At 41.6% G+C, this 20597-nt stretch overlaps 1 protein-coding gene across 2 annotated transcripts in view; it reads left to right on the plus strand.

The window, feature by feature from the left end:
• Positions 1 to 20597, plus strand: part of plcl2 (phospholipase C like 2) — a 288390-nt gene that overhangs the window by 101002 nt on the left and 166791 nt on the right. The gene's annotated exons all lie outside the window — the stretch shown is intronic.

Raw genomic sequence — 20597 nt, forward strand, 5'->3', positions numbered from 1 at the left:
AACTTGCTCAGTGTTCTTACTTCTGTTCATGATGTTAAAAAAAGTCTATGATGCAGTCCTCTGTTTTACATTAAAAAAAAACCAAACTTTGTGAAATATTACCATAAATTAAATGTAAAAATCATCTCTCAAAAGCAATAAATATTTTGTGTAAAATGTACTAGATATACGATCTGATGAACAACTTTTACAATATTCTTTTGGCCTAGACTTGTATTGAAAATAGCAATAAGGCTAATAGCATCAATGTTATATTGAAGTAAACTGGGTAGTAACTGCCAGAGTTGGTAAATGCACAAGTAAATGTGGAAATCCTGAAGCTGCTGTCTGCTTTCTGCTGCTCCATCATAAACTGTGCTGCATTAGAATCTGTTAGGAGGCTTGGCATTAAAATTCATGTAAAGTCATGAATTGATTTGTACTCACTTATTAGATAACCCTGAAAGAAGCTGGCAAAGGTTAGGGCTCTTGGCTTTGCTTTGCTGATAATTAATAGTGGACTGGCCAGATTGACTTTGTCTTCTTTCTTATGGATATAATATTCCTGAGTAATTTTCCATATTGTTAGTCATTGTCAGTGTTGTAACTTTACTGATACAGCTTGACAAGTCTTCCATGCAATTGCCATTCGTTTGTCAGGGACCATAGACTTCGTTGTATCCAATGCTTTCAGCTGTTTCTTCACCTCAAATGGAGTGAATTGAATTTTATAAAGTTGGAATGTTGGCTGGTGCCATGATGAGGCCAAGATGGATCATCCACTTAATATATCTGACTGACACTTTGTAAATGCTTCCCCTGGCCCCAGAGAAGTGCTTCCCTGGTTTGACCTTATCTTATTGCAGCTGCTGATCTCCCAAAGCCTGAGACGTAACCGGCCATAGATAAACCTGTAGCTTAATGTCATATTGTTTTAACAACATGGAAAGAGGTCACTCAGCCCGTCGTGACCATGCCAGTCATGCAGACTCCATCTATTCTGAATCATTTTCCAGCGCTTGGACCATAACCTTGTATGCTATGGTATTTCAAGTGTTCATCTGAATACTTCTTAAATGTGAGGATTTCTGCCTCTACCACCCTTTTAGGCAGTAAGCTTCAGAGACGCACACTCCCTCTGGGTAAAATAAAATTCGCAAATACCTGCTAAACCTCTTGGTCCTAGCTTCAAAACTGTGCTTCCTGGTTATTGACCAGTCTACTAAAGGGAGAAGGTTCTCCCTATCTCCATTATCATTGCCCATTTATAACTTGCTATAGCTCAATCAGGTTGTCCCTCAGCCTACCCTGCTTTAAGGCAAACAACACCATAGCTTATTTAGTTTCAGAACTGAATCAGTCCAGCCCAGGCAGCATCCTAGTAAATCTTCTCTGCATCCTTTCTCATGTAATCACATCCTTTCAATAGTGTGGCAGACAGTATTCCAACTCTGGCACAACAAACATTAGATACAGCTTGATCATAACTTCCTTATTCTCGCTTTCAGTGACTTGACTAATAATGGCACATATCCCATATGCCGCCTTAATCACCTTTTGTGTCGGTCCTGCTGCCTTCAAGGATCTATGGACATCTGCACCTCTGATCCTCTGTACTTCCTAGGATCCTACCATTCAATGTGTATTTCCATCAAGATGGTGCTGGAAAAGAACAGCAGGTCAGGCAGCATTCGAGGAGCAGGAGAGTCGATGTTTTGGTCATAAGCCCTTCATCCTGATGAAGGGCTTATGCCCAAAATGTCGATTCTCCTGCTCCTCATATGCTGCCTGACCTGCTGTGCTTTTCCAGCACCACACTCTCGACTCTGATCTCCAGCATTTGCAGTCCTCACTTTTTGCAATGTGTATTTCCATCCCTTGTCCATCTTTCCAATGTGTATCACCCCACATTCTTCAGGATTAAATTTCATTTATCACTGTTCAGCCATCTGACCAACTTGTCTATATTGTCCTGCAGTCTAAGGATTCCCTCATTGCTATTTACCACACCACCAACTTCTGTGCCATCTGTGAATTTACTGATTTTACCTCTCCATTCATGCCTAGAATATTAATGTTCACAATAAACAGCAAGCAATTCAGCACTGAACAATGGAGTATGCCAATGGACGTAGACTGCCAGACACAAAAACACTCTTCAACCATCACTTAATTTCCTGTCACTAAGCCAATTTTGGATCCAGTTTGCCAAATTGCCTGGATCCCAAGAGCTCTTAGCTTTTTTTTAATATAGAATCCTACAGTGTGGAAACAAGCCATTTGGCCCAACAAATCCACACCGACTCTCCAAAGACCATCCCACCCAGATTTATCCCCATACCCTATCCCTGTAACCCTTCATTTCCCATGGCCAATCCATCTAACCTGCACATCTTTGGACAGTGGAAGGAAACCAGAGCACCAGGAGAAAACCCATGCAGACATGGGGAGAATGTGTAAACTCCACACAAACAGTTGCGGGAGGCAGTGGAGTTGAACCCGGATCCTTGAGGCAGCAATGCTAACCACAGAGCCACCATGCCACCTCTAGGTAACTAGTCTGTTATGCAAGAACTTGTCAGAGCCTTACTGAAGTCCATTTAGATGACATCAATTGCACTACCCTCATCTACACATTGAGCCACCTTGTTGAAAAATTCAGTCAAATTTGATAAACATGATCTTCCCCTAACAAAGCTAAATGGAAATGAATTCTGTCTCTCAGAATTTTCTCCAGTAGTTTCCTACCACTACTTCATCTTATTAATTATGCTAATCCATCTCTTAGGAGTGTGTTGCTGAACCCTTGTAACATATAAGTGAATGCCTAAGTTGGCTTTTGAGGCTGAATTTGTGAAGATAGTTTTAAGAAGAATGTTGCTGCTTGCACTGTTTACAAATAGTACAGATCCTGTTAGAAATGCAACGTTGGAAATGATGTCTAGCAACCTCAGGTTGTTGCTCAAAAGTCTGCAAGAAGGCTTAGCAGCTGTAAATGCAATGAAAGAAAGGCACTGTTCCATGGCTGCTAATTGCACCATTCAGGCTATTAATGTCATTTCTATGTCTGTAATGAAAGCTAGTATTTTATTTCTCCCTTTCACAGATTCAAACAATGTAGAAGATTTCATAGGTTTGCGCACTATAGACACCTCTTTGTCCTAATATTTGTTTCTGTAGAACTTGAGAGTACTCAGTTTCTGGGCAATATGTAGAAGATACAGATGCCAGGACAAGAACTTCTCCACATTAACAGGCTGAGCATGTGTCTACATCAGACCAATGACTGGATGAGTTATAAGGATACATTGCCAGACCTGCTAGTTAAGAGAGGCTGAAGAAGCTCCGATTTAAAAAAAGCCCCATAAGTCCTCTCAAATTCAATGGTGCAAGGCATGAGACCAAAATGTAAAGAGAAGTCTTAATCTACTATTAGATATCTCGAAGAATATTTTGATTGATGGCCTTCCTGCCTGATGTTGCAGAATACCACTGTAAAGGCTACTAGGATAATTATCTTCCAAAAGTAATAAAGATCTAAGGCACTAATGAGAACGAGGAACTGAGAGAAGTTGGTGTTAGTAAATAAGTAGTACTGCACAAATTGATAGCACAGAAATTTGGCAAAGCCCTTATGATTTTCGTCCCAGAGTTTGAAAGAGGCGGCTATAGAGATAATAGATGCATTGGTGACCACCTTTCAAAATTCTATAGATTCTGGAATAGAGCCTGCAGATTGGATGGTTGCGAATGTAACCCCATTACGTATTTAAGAAAAGCAACAATTTACCTGCACTTTACTCAGTCTAGTCTGCTGTATTTGCTGCTCACAATGTAGTCTTTTCTACACTGGGGAGACAAAGCAACCTTCTGAACTTAATGTTGAGTTCAACAATTTCAGAGCTTGTGCACCTCCTCCTGTATCTTTACCCCAACCTCCACCTGCCAGGCCTTGTATTCACATGGACTGCTACCACAAACAACCCACTGTCAGCCACTAATTGTCCCTATTAGCATGACCTTTACCCATTCCATTGTCTACACACTTGTTTTTCTCTTTCTTTGGGCTCCATCTCCATCTATCATTTACTCCTTCTCTCTAACCCCAGCCCCTATCTCTTGCCTATATTCCACCCTTGCCTGAGCTGCAATCAGTCCTGAAGAAGGCATTGGACCTGAAATGTTGACTCCACTTTCTCTCCACAGATGTTGCCAGACCTGCTGAGATTTTCCAGCAATTTTTGGTTTTGTTTCTGATTTCCAGCACCCACAGTTCTTTGGCTTTTTTGCTACTTGCTTTAGATAGTTGTCTAAGACACCTAAAAAGATGACTGCACCACACGTTTTAACTGTGCAGTCAACAGCTGTCAAGAATGTAAGCAGGCCACCTCCCTGCTAGAGTGGTAGACTTTTTGTTTTATGTCCGAAAACAAGTGCATACCAATTTCTCCCCCACATACTCTTGATTACTAGCTGAATCACATAACTATTACTCCAGGATACTTACATTTATGTAGCATGACAATCCCATCTGGCCCTACAGGAAAATAAATTGAGCTTTTTAAAAAACATACTTGTTTGGGCTTGTTCCTCTTCTTCCTCAGTTCTGAGAAAGGGTCATTCGACCTGAAACATTAACCCTGATTTCTCTGCACAGATGCTGCCAGACCTGCTGAGCTTTTCCAGCAATTTCTGTTTCTGTCTCTTGTTTGGGCCATCTCTCTCTGGTCCCCATTTCTTTCCTGCAAACTTCACTTTGTAGGAAATCTACAACAGATTCTCTGCTCTGACTATGAGTTTTAATTGCAGGAAGAACTTTAACAGCTTTAGGCATATTGACCTTACTGCTGTCAATACAATGAGTTAGAATTAAAGTTTTGATAGGTTAGTTTTTTGGTCTGCCTGGGTTAAATTTACTTGCCTTTTTTTTAGCCAGATATCCCTGCTAAAAACAATGATGTGCTGTGGTTCTGTTCGCCGAGCTGGAAGTTTTTGTTGCAAACGTTTCGTCCCCTGGCTAGGCGACATCATCAGTGCTTGGGAGCCTCCTGCGAAGCGCTTCTTTGATGTTTCCTCCGGTGTTTATAGTGCAGCCCTTGCATGGTATTTTGTACACTACATTCGTCTTGCTCATGTTGGGTATCGGGTCCTTCGTTCTGGTGAGTTGTTGTCTGAGCGTGGCTGTTGGTTTGTGTGCCGTTATGAGTCCTAGGGGTCGCAGTTCTGAGATGCTCCTGATGTATGGAAGTGTGGCTAGTCCTTTTGGTTGTGGTATGTCCTCGTTCCGTGGTCTTTCTCTTAGGCATCTGTTGATGAAGTTGTGCGGGTATCCGTTTTTGGCGAATACCTTGTATAGGTGTTCCTCTTCTTCTTTTTGTAGTTCTGGTGTACTGCAGTGTGTTGTGGCCCTTTTGAATAGTGTCCTGATGCAGCTTCGTTTGTGTGTGTTGGGGTGGTTACTTTCATAGTTTAGGACTTGGTCTGTGTGTGTGGCTTTCCTGTATACCCTTGTGTTTCCTGCACTAAACACTATATAGGACAAACAGGAAGACAGCTAACAATCCGCATACATGAACATCAACTAGCCACGAAACGACACGACCAGCTATCCTTAGTAGCCACACACGCAGACAACAAGCAACATGAATTCGACTGGGACAACACTACTATCATAGGGCAAGCCAGACAGAGAACAGCCAGGGAATTCCTAGAGGCATGGCATTCATCCACAAACTCCATCAACAAACACATCGACCTGGACCCAATATACCAACCACTGCAGCGGACAGCTGAAACTGACAACCGGAAGCGGCAGGGACAGACCACTATAAACACCGGAGGAAACATCAAAGAAGCGGTTCGCAGGAGGTTCCCAAGCACTGATGATGTCACCTAGCCAGGGGACAAAACGTTTGCAACAAAAACTTCCAGCTCGGCGAACAGAACCACAGCAACGAGCTCCCGAGCTACAAATCTTCGCACAAACTTTGAACAATGATGTGCTCTGAGAGCTTTAATTGTAGCTTCCCTGACAGGGAGAAAGCGAGGACTGCAGATGCTGGGGATCGGAGCTTAAAAATGTGTTGCTGGGAAAGCGCAGCAGGTCAGGCAGCATCAAAGGAGAAGGAGAATCGACATTTCGGGCATATGCCCTTCTTCAGGAATGAGGAGGGTATGCCAAGCAGGCTAAGATAAAACGTAGGGAGGAGGGACTTGGGGGAGGGGCATTGGGAATGCAATAGGTGGAAGGAGATTAAGGTGAGGGTGATAGGCCGGAGAGGGGGTGGGGGCGGAGAAGTCGGGAAGAAGATTGCAGGTCAAGAAGGCGGTGCTGAGTCTGAGGGCTGGGACTGAGAAAAGGTGGGTGAGGGGAAATGAGGAAGCTGGAGAAATCTGTATTCATCCCTTGTGGTTGGAGAGTTCCCAGGCGGAAGATGAGGTGCTCTTCCTCCGGGCGACGTGTTGCCATGGTCTGGCGATGGAGGAGGCCAAGGACCTGCATGTCCTTGGCGGAGTGGGAGGGGGAATTAAAGTGTTCAGCCACGGGGCGGTTGGGTTGGTTGGTGCGGGTGTCCCAGAGGTGTTCTCTGAAACGTTCTGCAAGTATGCGGCCTGTCTCCCCAATGTATAGGAGGCCACATCGGGTGCAGCGGATGCAGTAAATGATGTGTGTGGAGGTGCAGGTGAATTTCTGATGGATATTGAAAGATCTCTTGGGGCCTTGGAGGGAAGTGAGGGGGGAGGTGTGGGCGCAAGTTTTGCATTTTTTGTAGTTGCAGGGGAAGGTGCCGGGAGTGGAGGTTGGGTTGGTGGGGGGTGTGGATCTGACAAGGGAGTCGCGGAGGGAGTGGTCTTTCCGGAACACTGATAGGGATGGAAGGGAAATATATCCTTTGTGGTGGGGTCCGTTTGGAGTAGGCGGAAATGATGAAGGATGATCCGATGTATCTGGAGGTTGGTGGGGTGGTAGGTGAGGACTAGTGGGGTTCTGTCCTGGTGGTGATTGGAGGGGCTGGGTTCAAGGGCGGAGGAGCGGGAAGTGGAGGAGATGTGGTTGAGAGCATCGTCAACCACGTCTGGGGGGAAATTGCGGTCTTTGAAGAAGGAGACCATCTGGGTTATTCGGTATTGGAATTGGTCCTCCTGGGAGCAGATGCAGCGAAGGCGAAGGAGTTGGGAATATGGGATGGCGTTTTTACAGGGGGCAGGGTGGGAAGAGGTGTAATCTAGGTAACTGTGGGAGTCAGTCGGTTTATAGTATACGTCCGTGTTGAGTCGGTCGTCCGAGATAGAGATGGAGAGGTCTAGGAAGGGGAGGGAGGAGTCTGAGACGGTCCAGGTAAACTTGAGGTCGGGGTGGAAGGTGTTAGTAAAGTGGATGAACTGTTCGACCTGACAGGACAAGCAATCAGAAATAATTAACTCGCACTTTTACTTGCAGGCAGATAATCGATATTGAGTGTTTTTTGCCACACATAAACTTGGCAAATAAGCAATCTATCGAGATGGATTTGACTTACTCGTCTTTTAAGTGACATTAACATATGAGACTGAATAAACGTTCAGTACGTACATTGTTCGTCTGTTTTCAGCAAAACGTAAACGTGACCAAGACCAAAATTCCAGCAATAAATGTAGAAAACTTTGACGACCAGAAATTACATACAGAATCCCTGCAATTATTCTGGTGAACTCTTGACATTCACTTCACTAATAACTGAGGAGTCCATGGGAAGGCACTTAATTTGAATGTGAGTGATGGGCTCTTGTGCCACTTGGGGCAAAACTGAGGCACCAGCCTTGTCTCGCAAGCAAAATGTTCTAATACTACTCGTCAGTTATGGAGGGTAACAAATTCCATTTCCGCACCCCACTGGAAATATGTTCTATAAAGATACAGCAATTAAATCAGAAAAAAATGTTTCTTCAATTTTCAGAGTCCAAGTAAGATATATTTGGGTTGGTCAGGGTGCGTGATATGACCACATCGCAAATCTTCTTGAGGATCTGGAACACAGAATTGATTTGAACCTTAGTTAAAATGCGTGTCAGGTTTTGGCTGTGAAGTGATATATGGTTAAAACAAGATAGATTTCCTATGATTTAAAATTTCTTCCTGTTAAACATAACAATCATTTTAGTGGATTATGTTCTGATTACTTAACTGGTATCTTTTGTAATAATTGTTTTATTATTTGGTTGACCAAACTATTGATGGATTGTCCAAAGGTATCCTACCATGCTCCATATCCTCCTTTTGCCAACCATACAGGAACTTCATAGACCACTGTTACCATCTCTGTAGTTCTAATACACCAAGTGCACAGAAATAACCCACAGCTATTGGCCTGGTTAGCTGTCCACCACCGTGCTTTAAGACTTCATCCATTCGTGTGACCTACTGTTTTAAGACTTACGTGTCTTCCACAGTTCTGTGCTTATTTTTGAAGTTGAGGTATTGTTTATAAAGTCCCTTAAACTTCTCTCCCTAGAAAAAGGACAGTAATTCTGATCCTGAAATTCCACCTGCTTCAATTAGTTTATTACCACAATGCCAATGGGAGACCAACAGTGTCACTCTTTTGATGATCTGTCTTTGTCCTGAAGTCAGTTTTTATAACATTGCATGCTAATGGAATATTTTGTGTTGTTTTACTGCATTAAATGAACTGTTAAACACAGTTTCTTTTTGTTGGAGGTATAGTTGGGCACCAGTAGAAGCTACATTAAATTTGAACACCCGTATCTCTTTTTTTCCATTTGGCATAAAGAGCACGTTGTTCTAGTCCATAAGTAAGAGGGTGATAACTTGCATCAAGATTATTTTACCAGGTTTCAAAATAGATTAATTCAAATAAATGTGAGGTGCTTCATTTTGGGAAAGCAAATCTTAGCAGGACTTGTACACTTAATGGTAAGGTCCTAGGGAGTGTTGCTGAACAACGAGACCTTGGAGTGCAGGTTCATAGCTCCTTAAAAGTGGAGTCGCAAATTGATAGGATAGTGAAGAAGGCGCTTGATATGGTGTCCTTTATTGATCAGAGTATTGAGTACAGGAGTTGGGAGGTCACATTGGTTAGGCCACTGTTGGAATACTGCGTGCAGTTCTGGTCTCCTTCCTATCGGGAAGATGTTGTGAAACTTGAAAGGGTTCAGAAAAGATTTACAAGGATGCTGCCAGGGTTGGAGGATTTGAGCTATAGGGAGAGGCTGAACAGGCTGGGGCTTTTTTTCTCTGGAGCTTCGGAGGCTGAGGGATGACCTTGTAGAGGTTTACAAAATTATGAGGGGCATGGATAGGATAAATAGACAAAGTCTTTTCCCTGGGGTGGGGGAGTCCAGAACGAGAGGGCATAGGTTTACGGTGAGAAGGGAAAGATATAAAAGAGACCTAAGGGGCAACTTTTTCACGCAGAGGGTGGTACATGTATGGAATGAGCTGCCAGAGGAAGTGGTGGAGTCTGGTACAATTGCAACATTTAAGAGGCATTTAGATAGGTATATGAATAGAAAGGGTTTGGAGGGATATGGGCGGGGTGCTGGCAGGTGGGACTAGATTGGGTTGGGATACCTGGTCGGTATGGACAGGTTGGACCGAAGGGTCTGTTTCCATGCTGTACATCTCTATGACTGAAACACCAGAAACAGGAGGAGCAGTGGGTGATTCACTGCCTCAAGCCTACACCTAACTATTCAGGTAGGAGAAAGTGAGGACTGCAGATTCTAGAGATCAGAGTTGAGAGTGTGATGCTGGAAAAGCGCCACAGGTCAGGCAGCATCCGAGGAGCAGGAGAATCAATGTTTCGGGCTTAAGCCCTTCATCCGGGGTTATTGATGATTCCTGATGAAGGGCTTCTGCCCAAAACATCGATTCTCCTGCTCCTAGGATGCTGCCTGACCTGTGGCACTTTTCCTGTACCATACTTTCGACTCCTACTTATTCAAGCTATTCAAGATTGAGTTAAATAGTCTTTAATTAATGAATAATCTATTTCAACCTCACACCCCCTATCCATCCTCTTTGTTATATGCCAATAAACCTTGCTACCTTCAGTGTCCAAAAAAATATTTTAATGTCTGTCTTCAATATACAGCTGTCCATGGTTGAGAACTCCATTGATATCCAACCGTTTCAGTGAAGAAGGTTCTCCCAATCTCCGTCTTAAATAGCAGGTGCCTTTTCTTGAGACTGTGGGCTCTATTTCTAAATGCTGCAGATAAAGGAAAGCTGATGTACCTCCTCATTTGTTTATTTTAACTGTTTTTGTTTTTAGACACTGGGAAGAGAACTTTCCCAAGCTCGTATAAAGATATCTTGTACATCTGCACAGGTGAAAACTTAGCAAAGCCTGAAAAAACAGTAATGACTGTGGCTTCCAAGCTGTTGCTCCCTAAATGCTGTGACAAAAGATTGGTGTGAATATTCTTTGAACTCTACATTTCCTTTCTGTGTTTATTAAAATAGTTATTATGATTTGGATGGTAAAGTATGCAGGATTTAAAAAGAAAGAAAATATGTAAGAGACACTTAATTTGGTGGTAAATCTATTTTTGACAGACAGCAGTTCAGATATTTTAACTGGGGTCAATTTGAAGAGTGTAGGATGGGTGAATCACAGTGTGTGAGTGAGCAGCAGTGAATGATTGAAGCAGAACTGGTGCCAGGAAGAAGTGACTGAGGAAGATTCTGGGCGAAGTTGATGCAGTCACCACAACTATAAAGGGGATTGTGGAGGACCTGGTGCTCAACAGGATGAAGTGGGCACCAGTGAGGAGTGACCAAGGAGAATTCTGGGAGAAGTTGGCGCAGTCATCATGGAAAGCAGTTGTACCTTGATCCATTACACAGGTAGGGAGTATCATGAGAACTGCACTTAATCAGATCAGAAGATCAAGGGCTTGGAAAGTAGTGGTCAGGTGAGTCTTTTCTTTTTACATTTAATTTCTATCAGCCTTTACATTCCCATAAGTTTTAGAGTGGTGGGATTTAATGATAGAGTAATATGCAATGGATGATAAAGTAGTACCTAGACTGTTGTTTGCAGAATTTTTAAAAAAATGAGAATCTAACACCGGGTGCCATCTAATTAGCTGTAATTTGATTGAATAGAAATTTACTTTTAATTAAATAATTCCTACAGGGTAAAAATGGTAGTTAGCAATGTAAAATGCTTCCCTTGCAGAATGTGGGAAATCAGAAACAGTTTGAACATCCCTATATCTGCATCTCAATTGCAGCTTCTGTCAGACCACATGTAGGTGGGCACACTTAGGATTAGGCAGGAGACAGAGAGCATCATAGACGGGAACTTTAAATGTGATCATACCCAAGGTTCAGGCAGATAGAAGGCTGACCACGAAGAGGGTCAGGCAGACAGTGCAGGAGCACCCTGTAGCTAACCCTCTCTCAACCAAGTAACCCGTTTTAGATACTGTTGGTGGGGGGGAGGGGTGGGGGTGTGGGGAATGGCTATCAGGAAATGGTGACAGCAACTGTCAGAGCAGTGACACCACAGCTGGCTCTGTGGTACAGCAAGGAGGGTCAAAGTGCTATAAAGCAGTAGTAATAGGGGACTTTACAGTCAGGGGTGATTCTGTGGTCACAGAAGAGACTCCAGGATGGTGTGATGCCTGCATGGCACCAGGGTCAAGGATATCTCTGAGTGGGCTCAGAGTTTTCTCAAAGGGAGGGTGAACAGGCAGAGGTCATGTGATACACATTGGTACTCACGACATCAACAGGAAGTGTGATGAGGTCCTGCAGAGGGAGTTCAAGGAGTTAGGTAGTATTTTGCACACAAAACCTTGAGGGTTGTAATGTTGGGATTACTCCCTGTACCATGTGCCAGTGAGCCCAGGAATAGGAAGATAGTAAGTTTAATATATGGCTCGAGCTGGTGTAGGATGGAAGGGTTCAGATATGTGAATCATTGGAATGTCCTCCAGGACAGAGAGAAGCTGTGCACGAAGGAGAGCATCTAAACTGGAAAGGCAGCAATATCTTGGCAAGGAGGTTTGCTTGTGTCTGTGAGGAAAGTTTAAACTAGTGTGGCAGGGGGATGGGAACCAGAGCAATAGGTCAGCAAGTGAAATGACAATTACAACATTTACAAAGCATCTGGGTGGTATATGAATAGAAAAACGTTGAGAGAAATATGGGCCACATGCTGGCAAATGGGAGAAGGTCAGATGAGTAGGGCTGAAAGGTCTGTATCCATGCTGCACGATTCTATGACTCTGTGACTCTAACTGAGGAAGAGATGGAGACTAAGGTCAGTAAGGTTAAGAAGACGAACAGGTTACCGAACACAGTAGGACTGGCACTCTGTAGTGCATTTGTTTTAATGCAAGGAGTATGACGGGTAAGGCAGATGAATTAGGAGCTTGGATTAATACATATAACAATGATATTGTAGGTATTACAGAGATTTGATTGACAGAGGGGCAGGATTGACAGCTTATTATTCCAGGAATTAGAACTTTCTGGCAAGTTAGAGAGGGATATAAAAGGGGTGGAGGAATTGCATTACTGACCGGAAAATATCACAGCTGTACTGTGGGAGTAGGACACCTTGAAGTGCTCATCCAGCAAAGCCATACTGATAGAACTGAGGAATAGGAAGGGTGCAGTCACTTTGGGATTGTATTACAGTCCTCAACAGTCAACCAGTGATAGATGAACAGATATGTGGATAGATTATGAAAAAAATGTAAAAATAACAGAATTATTGTGGTGATTTTAATTTCCCCTTTATTGACTGGGATTTCTTTAGTGCTGGAGTCTTCAACTGGGGGCGAGTTTGTTCAGTGTGTTAAGGTTTCTTGGAGCAATATGTAAATAGTCCAACAAGGGAAGGGGCCATACTAGACATGGTATTGGGGAATAAGCTCAGCCAGGTGCTTGATGTTTTAGTGGGGGAGCATTTTGGGAAGAGAGACCATTATTCCATTAGTTTTAAGCTACTTCTGGGTAAGAGTAGTCCTTGCATGAAAGTACTAAATTGGGGAAAGGTTACTTATAATATTAGGCTGGAACTGGGTACTATAGATTGAGGGCGACTGTTTGTGGGTAAATCCACATCTGTTATGTATGAACTTTTAATGGCCAGTTGATCAGAGTTCAGGATGAGCACATTCCTGTGAAAATTAAGGATAAGAATGGCAAGAATTGGAACCTTGGATGACAAGAGAAATTGTGAACTTGGTCAAAAAGAAAAAGGAGGCATGCATAAGATTTAGAAAACTGAAGACAGACAAATCTCTCAAATAATTTCAAGAAAACAGGAAAGCATTTAAATAAGGAGTTATCAGGGCTTAAAGGGGCCAGGAAATGTCCTTGGCAAACAGAGTCAGAAGTCACACGACACCTTGGTCAAGTGAAGGAGCAGCGCTCTGAAAACTGTGATTTCAAATAATCCTGTTGGACTATAATCTGGTATTGTGTGACTTCTTACTTTGTCACCCCATCCAACACCGGCACCTCCACATCTTAGCAAATAGGTTTAAGGAAAATCCCAAAGATTTTCTGCATGTTTAATGAGCAAGAGGGCAGCTAGGGAAAGGTCTACTCAAGGACAAAGGAGGGAATTTTTGCATAGAACTGGAGGGTGAGGTCCTCGATGAATACTTCGCATTATTATTCACAAAGGAGAAGGAATGGTGTATGATAAGTCTAGAGAGGGATATGTTAATATCCTAAGGCATGTTAATATAAAAACTATGGGTGTTTTGAAAAGCATTAAGGGAGACAATTCTCCAGGACCTAATAGGATCTATCCCACATTACTGAGGAAGGCAAGGGAGGAAATTGCTGGGGCCTTGCATGAAATCTTTGTATTCTCATTAGTCACAGGAGAGTTCCCAGAAGACTGGAGAATGCTGATCCATTCTTTAAAAAGGGCAAAAGGGATAATCTGGGACATTACAGGCCAGTGAGCCTTACGTCAATGTTAGGGAAGTTTTTGGAGAAGATTGTTAGGGTGTATTCACATTTGCTTAAAGACAACATGGCTTTGTGCAGGGGATGATGTGTCTCACAAACTTGCTTGGGTGTATTGAAGAAGTTACAAAGATGATTGATGAAGGCAAGGCTGTGGATGTTGTCTACATGGATTTTAGCAAGACTGTCATGGCAGGCTGATACAGAAGGTGAAATCACATGGGGTCTGAGTTGATGGAGTAGTGGTGGAGGTGTGTTTTTCTGACTGGAGATCCATGGCCAATGAATTCTGCTGTTGTTTGTAATTTATGTAAATGACTTAGAGTAGAATATAGATGGTGTGAATGGCACACATAGTGCTGCAGATAATGAGGAGGATTGCAGGATATAGATAGGCTGGAGACTTTGAAGAAATGGCCGATGGAATTTAATTTAATCTGGACAAATGTGAAGTGATGTATTTTGGAAGATCTAACGCATGAGGGAAATGCACTGTAAATAAGAACATAAGAACTAGGAACAGGAGTATGCCATCTGGCCCTTAGAACCTGCTCCCCCATTCAATAAGATCATGGTTGATCTTTTCATGGACTCAGCTCCACTTAGCCGCGTAAGTGGGAGAACCCTTAAGTAGTATCAACATGTAGGTGTATGGGTCTACAGTTCCCTGAAGTGGCAACACAAGTGGCTAAAGTGGTCAAGAAGGCATATGGCCTTCATTAGTTGAGTATAGTGTATAAGAATTGGCAAGTCATGTTGAAGCTGTATAAAATTTTTGAGAGGCCACATCTTGAATATTGTGTATAGTTCTGATCACCACACTACCACAAGAATACAGAGTCTTCGGAGAGGGTACAGAAAAGTTTATCAAGTGTTACCTGATTTTGAAAGGTTTAGCTGTGAGGAGAGGTTGGACAAATTTGGTTTGTTTTCATTTGAATGTCGGAGGCTGATGCGGCAACCTGATAGAACTAGGCTATAAAATGGAGAGGTATGGATTGTTGGAGTCTTTCTTTCAGGGTAAAAATGTCAATTAGTAGAGCGCATACATTTAAGATAAAAGAGGGTTTTTTACACAGAGGGTGGAAAGTGCCTGGAATATGCTTTCAGAGGTAGTGATGGAAACAGATTCAGTAGCAATGTTTAAGAACCATCTTGATAGGTACATGAATAGGCAGGGAATGGAGGGATACAGGCTGTATAGAGGCAAACAGTTTTTAAATTTAGAAAGATGTCATGTGTGGGTGTAGGCTTCGTGGGCTGTGTGTTTTCTTTAGAGAAGAAGCGGGCACCCATAGTCTCAAGGACCATTGTGTAGACTTGCTTTGTCTTTGAGATCAAATCTTGTACCATTAGTATTTACAAGAAGATTAGTGTCTAAACAATGTATTATTCTTTCATGAAATATGTGGCAAGATATGCTGGTGTCTGTGCAGTTCTGCATTTACATTTGTCCAGTCCTCATATAGCACATGGCAATTCCATGGTTATCTACAGCAGTGCTTCCAATGATAGAAGCCCCTCAAGTCTTTGAATACTGCTATGAAATATTTTCATTCTTTCTCCAAGAGGTGCTGTCTCCAGTTTCTAAGTGTTGAGTCATTTAAAAAAAATGTTTGTATGCAGGGTTTCATCTGCTTGCTTGATGCCCAGAGTCCTGTTTCCACAAGGAACAGTGACCTATAGAATGCCCTTCTGGTGACCTGGAATGAGATGTTCAATGTTGTAGAGACAGTAACAGCCACAAGCCCACAGTGAACTAATACTGGCGTTTCCATGGCAAGGTACAACATGTTATTGTCTTCCTTGTGAAATACCTACACTAGACATAAAATTGTGGCTAAGAGTTAGAGCAGGTACATTGATGCAGTCCAACCAGTTTTAGATCATATCTTTCAATCTTCAGATAACACAGGATAACAATAACTCCTGTGGGAATAGTTGCAGCTAAAAATGTAGCAGACAAAACTCTTGGCTAAAAATAACTTAGAACTGAAAATGATCTTTTAACAGTAATCTTCCTCATATTATTTTCAGAATACAATTTAGCTTGTTTTAAATTGGGACTTTGAGTCAGTATAATGCTTGCTTATGAGATGGGGGAGAGGTGCTTGTGGCACAGTGGTAGTGTCCCTACCTCAGGGCCAAAAAGTTTGGTTTCAAATCTCAAATGTCCTAGTTGGCAATAACATAGCAAATAGATTGATTTAATAGATAGATATGCCTCTAATTATAGTAAAATGACACTGTTGCCTCTTTTTAGCAAGAACTTTGTGGGCCTATCTTAAAGGTGAAGAGGAAGATTGTAAAATCATAATGGCACAAGAAACATTGGGTAATGTGGTTCTCAGTTCAATTTTCTATAGTCCAGTGCCTGTCTCAATCCAGCACAATAGTAATTGACCATTTTGCATAGTAGCGCTTAATAGGGTGCATTAGTTAGCTTTGTGTCTAGCTACACTCCATTGCCTTAGCATGCTGAATCTTAGATAATGGGTGGTTTGAAGAGATTGTTTGTGAATGGGTCCATTAAATTTTCTGTCAAACTGGAGGACAATTGAGTAGGTTCCAGGACAGTACTGTGCGCTGACCCACCCAATTTTTTAATGCTTGCTGTTCAGGAAATCTAATATGTCCAGACAGAGAGCTAGCACAATCTCTAATAATCTAGGTGTCCTGTCTTGGTGCAGATTTAGCATAAATTCCCAAATTTTTGTTTGCTTCCACTTTGAAACGAATTACCCTGTTTCCCTTTCTTAGAACATGAATGTGTTTGAATTGACAGCTCTGAACTCTGGATGTAGTAATATTTATTTAATTTCATCTTTCTCCATTCGTATGATTCATTCTTTATTTTCTTGTCCCTCTTAATTGTTTCCTCAACCTGTTCTCTACATTGGGTCAAAATTAACATGCTTGTTTATCCTTGTGATTTGTATAGTTTGATCAGGCTTCTTAAAATTGTTCCTTCTCAAATGCACGAACTTGACAGCCTCCATTAACAACGAAAACAGAAATGGCTGGAGAGACTCAGCAGGTATGGCAGCATCTGTGGAGAGAGAAAGCAGAGTTAGCATTTTAGTTCCAAAGACTCTTGGTAAGAATTTTTCATCTAGAAGCTTAACAGTTTGGAGTAACCTGTCTGGAACAAGAATGCTTTGGGGGACCTCACCGTGTGCCTAGCTGTAACTCTATCAATTTACTGATATGAGAAGTTACCTAGATTTAAAGAGCATGAAATTAAATTTGTGAAATTAGCCCCATGCTGGCCCTCACTGACCTGACAAGTAGATCAGATTTTAGTATCGCAGTCCTATCTTTGATCACAAATGACATCTAAAGAGGCTATACGGAGTGAAAACCCTCATTGACTTTATTTACACTTAGCCATGAATTACTGTAGTATGTGAACTACTTAGGTCACTTGCATAATAAAGTTGTTTTCTAACCAGAGGTGTCATTTGCACACGTCTGGAGCAGGTGAGACTTACATTTCTATAATATGTTGGAGCAGATACTTCTAAGTTACTCCCCAACACACTACAAACGCAAATCGCAAGAACTGTTTTAACTATTACAGGTCATGTTAAGTATTTACAATGGAGGATTAGACTATTCAGGCCCACGGGTTTGCCCTGTCGTTCAATAAGAACAAGACCAAAAACTATCCAGCTTTCTTCATTTTATGTCCCTTTAAGCTTTGGGTTGGTAACACAGTTAAAATTATTAATTGAGTTTACATTTGATGCTTTTTGCATGAAGCTTCCACACTTGCCAAACTTTCCAAGAAGTAACATTGCTTAGTCTGTCCTCAACAGCCTGTCTCTCATTTTAAGGTTATATCCTCTAGTTTAGACTCCACTATTCTATAAATTAATTTTAAAATCCTAAAAACATTATCCAGTAAAGCAGCTTTACTATCAATTGGGATTTTACCAATTTTGTACCTAACCATTTATGTTGTCATTCAATGAAGACTTGCAACTTATTTTTTCACATAAATCAATGCATTCCCCATGTAAGGAACTAAATACTACCTCACTTGAGCAGTAGCATTTCTCTTAATCAAAATCAGATTAATTAGTCTTCTACTTGGCACTATGTTGCACATTGCTAACTACAGGAAACATTCCTTGCGTGCAAACATCCTTGCCCCTTCCATTTTCCTCAGAGAGACTATCCCCTTCTACAGTTCCAAAAGCGGAATCTGTTTGATAGAGGAATACCCACCAGAGACTTTTGAACTACCTTCTTACCTTTCCTGACAGTCACCCATCTATTTGAATGATCCTGCTGTGTAATAACTTTTCTAAATCTACTAGCCATCTTGCTTTGTATTTCATATACACCCTCAATAATACAAAGCCTAAAAAAAAGGATATTTAAATAACACTTTGTACATAAAATAAACAACCTTTAATTGCCTACAGAAAATAATGTTATAATGGAAAAAAAATTAACAATATCAAACATACAAAATTTAAATAAAATCAACCACTCAGCTGATTAATTGAATAAAAAAAGGAGTCCTCTTCAATAAATTCCTCGAAGAAAAAAAGTCTTCTTCAGAGCTGACTACTTGTAGGACACTCCGGAACAAAAACACAACTCCTTATTTTAGAAAAAATTGATTAGTTTTTCAAAGTCAAAAAAACCTTTGCAATGTAAAAGAAACTTCTAATACACATATAGACCTCAACTTCTGAATTTACAATACATTCCTGGCACCAGTACTGGAAAGGAGGGAGCTGTTCCGATGAGGTGGGTTCCACCTGAATCACGCTGGGACTACAGTCCTAGTGAATCACAGAACCACAGATGTGGGGTAGGGCTTTAAACTAAATAGTGGGTGGGGGATATTCAGTTGCATTGAAAATTATGGAAAAAGTTAAAGGGAGTGAGGGCTTGGCACAGGTTATTAAAGATTCCAGAACAAGTAATAGGACAAAGATAGAGGGAGGGAGGGACAGGTAGTGTTGAGGAATCAGGGAGGCTGCAAAAGGATTTGGACAGGTTGGAGGAGTGGGCAAAGAAGTGATAGATGGAATTCAAATGGGAAATTGTGAAGTTACGTAATTTGTTCGGAAAGATAAAGGCGTCGACTATTTTCTGGATGGGGAAAGGTTTTGGAAATCTGAAGCATAAAGGGACTTAAGTCCTTGTTCAGGACTCTCTTAACATGCTGGTTCTGTTGACAGTTAGGAAGGCAAATGCAATGTTGGCATTCATTTTCAGAGGGTTAGAATACACAGACACTGGGAGAATGTGCAAACTCCACATAGACAGCCACCCGAGGCTGCAATTGAACCTTGGACCTTGGTGCTGTGAGGCAGCAGTGCCATCCTCTGAGCCACCATGCCACCCCTGTGGTAGCAAATGGAAATGGATGATTTGTTGCTTTCCTGGTGCTAGGATTAAGGACATCTCTAAATGTTTCAACCATGCTGTTAAAGGTGAGATTGAGAAGCCAATAATTATTGTACACATTGGTAGGAATGATATTTTTAGGGAAAAGATTGAAGCAGTGCAGAGTAAATTTAAGAGGTTATGTAGAAGTTTTCAAAATAGAACTTTAAGAGTGGTAATTTCTGGTTTGTTTCTAATGCCAAACTCAAATGAGGCAAGGAACAAAGGGTTAAAAGAGATTAATCAATGGCTGAAGAGCTGGTGTATTGTTCAGGGATTCAGGTTATTGGACAATTGGAATATCTTTTAACTTGTTCAAAAAGGATGGGTCTAACCTAAACTGGAAAGGCACCAATATCTGAGTGGAGAAATTTGCTCATTCCATTCAAGGAGACTTTATGCTGATAAAGAGCGAGAGTGGAGGGATGTGAAGTAGCCGTGTAAACAGAAGGATTGACGGTGAAGGTTCTGAATGTGAGGAGAACATGTCAATTAGAAAAGAAAGACGAGAGAGTCAGAATATGTAGTAACTCTGAAGAACTAAATTGTATTTATTTCAACGCAAGGGATCTTAGAGGTAAGGCTGCTGAACTCAAAGCATGTTTAATAACATGGGATTGGGACATCATAGCTATTACAGAAACCTCGCTGAGTGGTGGACAAGACCGGCAGCTCAACGTTCTGGGTTTTAGGTGCTATAGTAAGGGTAGAAAAGTAGGGAAGAAAGGAGGGGGTGGGGGCGGATGGGGGGGGCGGGGGGGGGGGGGGGGTGGCATTTTGATGAAGGAATATCTTACTGCTATAACTAGGGTAGGTATTTCTGAAAAATTGTCCAGTGAAAATATATGGGTAAAAATTACAAATAAGGAAGGAAAGATCACTGATGGGATTATACGATAGGCTCCCCAAAGGTAGGAGGGAAATTGAAAAACAAGTTTGTAGGGAGAGCTCAGATACACGTAAGCATAATAAGGTTGTAATAATGGATTATTTTAATTCCCCAAACATTGATTGGGACTACCATAATGTTAAAGGTTTGGATTGTGAAGAATTTGTTAAAATGGTTATAGAAAGGGATAAGCTTTCCATAAAAGTTAAAGTTTTTAACTGGAGTCAGGCAAATTTTAATGGTATGAGACAAAAACTTTCAAGAGTTGATTGTAGTAGACTGTTTGCTGGTAAAAGAATGTCTGACAAGTGAGAGGCGTTCAAGAATGTGATGATGAGAGTTCAAAGGCATTATGTTCCTGTTAGAGTGAAAGGTAACGTTGAT

This window comes from Chiloscyllium plagiosum, unplaced genomic scaffold (genome assembly GCF_037043375.1).
Source record: "Chiloscyllium plagiosum isolate Xiang-an unplaced genomic scaffold, Cpla_swu_hap1 HiC_scaffold_5, whole genome shotgun sequence".
NCBI classification, from domain to species: Eukaryota; Metazoa; Chordata; class Chondrichthyes; order Orectolobiformes; family Hemiscylliidae; genus Chiloscyllium; species Chiloscyllium plagiosum.